Source organism: Rhinoderma darwinii, chromosome 1 (genome assembly GCF_050947455.1).
Source record: "Rhinoderma darwinii isolate aRhiDar2 chromosome 1, aRhiDar2.hap1, whole genome shotgun sequence".
In the NCBI taxonomy this organism is placed as follows: Eukaryota; Metazoa; Chordata; class Amphibia; order Anura; family Rhinodermatidae; genus Rhinoderma; species Rhinoderma darwinii.
Window position 1 is genome coordinate 411,059,969 of NC_134687.1, and position 4,370 is coordinate 411,064,338.

The 4,370-nt window shown below is 42.3% G+C and overlaps 2 non-coding genes across 2 annotated transcripts; both read right to left on the reverse strand.

Annotated features, from left to right (window-relative positions):
• Positions 1–1,438: 1,438 nt before the first annotated feature.
• On the reverse strand, positions 1,439–1,521 carry TRNAL-UAG (transfer RNA leucine (anticodon UAG)). Its single transcript has one exon. It is a non-coding gene; the product is annotated as a tRNA-Leu (tRNA).
• A 1,183-nt stretch (positions 1,522–2,704) lies between these two features.
• On the reverse strand, positions 2,705–2,787 carry TRNAL-UAG (transfer RNA leucine (anticodon UAG)). The gene has a single exon. It is a non-coding gene; the product is annotated as a tRNA-Leu (tRNA).
• Positions 2,788–4,370: the final 1,583 nt, after the last annotated feature.

Sequence of the window (4,370 nt, forward strand, 5' to 3'; positions counted from 1 at the left end):
ACCGAGGTTTTCACGAACATTGACATTCCCAACAAGATCTGCATTATTAGAAATGACCAGATCCAACAGAGCTTCACCTCTAGTCGGGTCTTCCACAAACTGGCCCATAAAATTTTCCTGCAACAGGTTGAGGAAATGTCTCCCCTTTGCAGTTGAAGCCGAACCATGACACCAATTAATATCCCGGAAATTAAAATCTCCCATTATCACTACAGTACCCGCCTGTGCAGCCCGCTCCATCTGTTTATATATCTGACCTTCCATCTCCTCAGTTATATTGGGGGGTCTATAGATTACACCAAAAGTAATTTTTTCAGTGTTTACCTCCCTTTCTAGTTCCACCCACAAGGTTTCAACCTCCTCACAGTCTTCACCCACTATTGTCTCTTTCACACTCGCCTTCATATCACTTCTCACATACAGACATACACCACCACCTTTCCTATTTGTCCTGTCTTTACGAAAAAGTGTAAAACCCTGTAGATTTACAGCCCAGTCATGTGAAGAGTCCAGCCATGTTTCAGCAACACCAACTATATCTATATTTTCTTCCAGTATCAAGGCCTCCAGCTCCCCCATTTTGCTTGCTAGACTTCTGGCATTTGTGAACATACACTTTAACTTGCCTGTCAGTTTTTCACTTTTATTATCAGAAATGTGATTTGACATTAATCGGTCCTTTTTATTTACACTGATGTTTTGTAACGAAAGGATCTCCTTATCTTGTTGTCTAGTCCTCTCCCCACATTCTGTTTCTCCCCCCACCAATATAGTCTGACCCCTCTCTAACCTGGCTACCCCTTTTTTTTCTACATTTTGGTAGAGAATATGATCAAGGTTAAAAAAGTTGGCAGAAAGGAGTGTTGTGAAAGTTGTGGTACTAAAAAAGGTATCTACTGCACCTGACTGTTGGGTGTAGCCAGGCCCAGGATGTGGCCCCGTGTCTCAAATATTGCCACAACTTACACGGTTACAGTGGGTAAATGCTATTAGCAAAAGGACTCCTCTCATCGCCGTACTCAGCTGCATAGAAATTGGGCAACAGAATAGCTGCACTATCACTCAATAGTACTGAATGCAGAATTGTCCCAGGTCTGGTGTTGAGTCTGTAGAAGTCTTTACAGGGAGTTGGCGAGGATTTTACCAGGATAGCGGAGGAGCTCAAGGAAAATGCGTCATTACTTTATGAGTCTTAGACCTGACATTATATCATGCTAAGAAAATATGAGTGTTCAAAAGTGGGATTTAAATCCACAAATTCAAGAGAGACCGGTCGGTCATCCTAACCTACACAAAAGTGCAATTTTTAAAGATTGGATGCCGAAACAGTTATCTGAAGAGTCTAATGTTTTGGGGCGTATACCGACATCATTTTTTTTACTAATATTTCACCAACACTGACGGAATGACTGCGAAGAATGTTTAAGAAAAGATGAGCTGTCAGAAGTGGGATTTGAACCCACGCCTCTAGGGAAGACTGCGACCTAAACGCAGCGCCTTAGACCACTCGGCCATCCTGACATACAGAAACGCTGTGCCTCTCCAGATTGGTAGCAAAAACAAACATGTTAAGAGTCGATTTTTTGGGGGATGTTTAATTGAAAGATTAGAACTGTTTCTTGTCCATTTCCGTCTTGTATTTATTGGTTTATGATTACAGTGTTGCAAAAAGAAGTCCTTGAAGACCCTTTTACTTGCTTGATCTTGAAAATATAGAGAAATCCCCCTGGGAGGTACCCAGGAGTAAGGCAGTGGTGTAGGATTCTCTATAACATTCACTCAAGTAAGCAGAGGGATATGAACTGTTTTACATTGTTCACTTATATTTAGGGTCCTGTTAGAGATATGGGGATCATGAGAATTTAGAGTTGGTAGAGAATATGATCAAGGTTAAAAAAGTTGGCAGAAAGGAGTGTTGTGAAAGTCGTGGTACTAAAAAAGGTATCTACTGCACCTGACTGTTGGGTGTGGAGCACTTCTCTTTATCAGAATTTAGATTAAGCCGCGTAACTGGTGGGTTCTGCAGGTGTTCGTCAGGGATGGGGTTTCTCTGACAGTTTTACAAGTGCTAGAATTAATTTGGCTCCAAACTCCCACTAATACAAAGCCACATGTATATAAGTGGCTCGGGCTGGTCTCTTGGAGCTATGGAGTGCACAGTAGTGGAGATAGGCCATGTTCTGTAGCCAGGCCCAGGATGTGGCCCCGTGTCTCAAATATTGCCACAACTTACACGGCTACAGTGGGTAAATGCTATTAGCAAAAGGACTCCTCTCATCGCCGTACTCAGCTGCATAGAAATTGGGCAACAGAATAGCTGCACTATCACTCAATAGTACTGAATGCAGAATTGTCCCAGGTCTGGTGTTGAGTCTGTAGAAGTCTTTACTGGGAGTTGGCGAGGATTTTACCAGGATAGCGGAGGAGCTCAAGGAAAATGCGTCATTACTTTATGAGTCTTAGACCTGACATTATATCATGCTAAGAAAATATGAGTGTTCAAAAGTGGGATTTAAATCCACAAATTCAAGAGAGACCGGTCGGTCATCCTAACCTACACAAAAGTGCAATTTTTAAAGATTGGATGCCGAAACAGTTATCTGAAGAGTCTAATGTTTTGGGGCGTATACCGACGTCATTTTTTTACTAATATTTCACCAACACTGACGGAATGACTGCGAAGAATGTTTAAGAAAAGTTGAGCTGTCAGAAGTGGGATTTGAACCCATGCCTCTAGGGGAGACTGCGATCTAAACGCAGCACCTTAGACCACTCGGCCATCCTGACTTACAGAAAAGCTCTGCCTCTCCAGTTTGGTAGCAAAAACAAACATGTTAAGAGTCGATTTTTTGGGGATGATGAATTGAAAGATTAGAACTGTTTCTTGTCCATTTCCGTCTTGTATTTATTGGTTTATGATGACAGTGTTGCAAAAAGAAGTCCTTGAAGACCCTTTTACTTGCTTGATCTTGAAAATATAGAGATATCCCCCTTTGAGGTACCCAGGACTAAGGCAGTGGTGTAGGATTCTCTATAACATTCACTCAAGTAAGCAGAGGGATATGAATTGTTTTACATTGTTCTCTTATATTTAGGGTCCTGTTAGAGATATGGGGATCATGAGAATTTAAAATTGGTAGAGAATATGATCAAGGTTAAAAAAGTTGGCAGAAAGGAGTGTTGTTAAAGTCGTGGTACTAAAAAAGGTATCTACTGCACCTGACTGTTGGGTGTGGAGTACTTCTCTTTATCAGAATTTAGATTAAGCCGCGTAACTGGTGGGTTCTGCAGGTGTTCATCAGTGATGGGGTTTCTCTGACAGTTTTACAAGTGCTAGAATTAATTTGGCTCCAAACTCCCACTAATACAAAGCCACATGTATATAAGTGGCTCGGGCTGGTCTCTTGGAGCTATGGAGTGCACAGTAGTGGAGCTAGGCCATGTTCTGTAGCCAGGCCCAGGATGTGGCCCCGTGTCTCAAATATTGCCACAACTTACACGGTTGCAGTGGGTAAATGCTATTAGCAAAAGGACTCCTCTCATCGCTTTACTCAGCTGCATAGAAATTGGGCAACAGAATAGCTGCACTATCACTCAATAGTACTGAATGCAGAATTGTCCCAGGTCTGGTGTTGAGTCTGTAGAAGTCTTTACAGGGAGTTGGCGAGGATTTTACCAGGATAGCGGAGGAGCTCAAGGAAAATGCGTCATTACTTTATGAGTCTTAGGGTATGTTCACACGGCCAAATTTCAGACGTATACGAGGCGTATTGTGCCTCGTTTTACGTCTGAAAATATGGCTACAATACGTCGGCAAACATCTGCCCATTCATTTGAATGGGTTTGCCGACGTACTGTGCAGACGACCTGTTATTTACGAGTCGTCGTTTGACAGCTGTCAAACGACGACCCGTAAATTTACTGCCTCGGCAAAGAAGTGCAGGGCACTTCTTTGCCACGTAATTTGAGCCGTTCTTCATTGAAATCAATGAAGCACGGCTCAAGGTTTACGAGCGTCTCAGACGCCTCGTAAATTACGAGGAGGAGCTTTTACGTGTGAAACGAGGCAGCTGTTAACAGTCTGTCTTTTCACACGTAACTGCCTCTCAGCGTGTGAACATACCCTAAGACCTGACATTATATCATGCTAAGAAAATATGAGTGTTCAAAAGTGAGATTTAAATCCACAAATTCAAGAGAGACCGGTCGGTCATCCTAACCTACACAAAAGTGCAATTTTTAAAGATTGGATGCCGAAACAGTTATCTGAAGAGTCTAATGTTTTGGGGCGTATACCGACATCATTTTTTTACTAATATTTCACCAACACTGACGGAATGACTGCGAAGAATGTTTAAGAAAAGATGAGC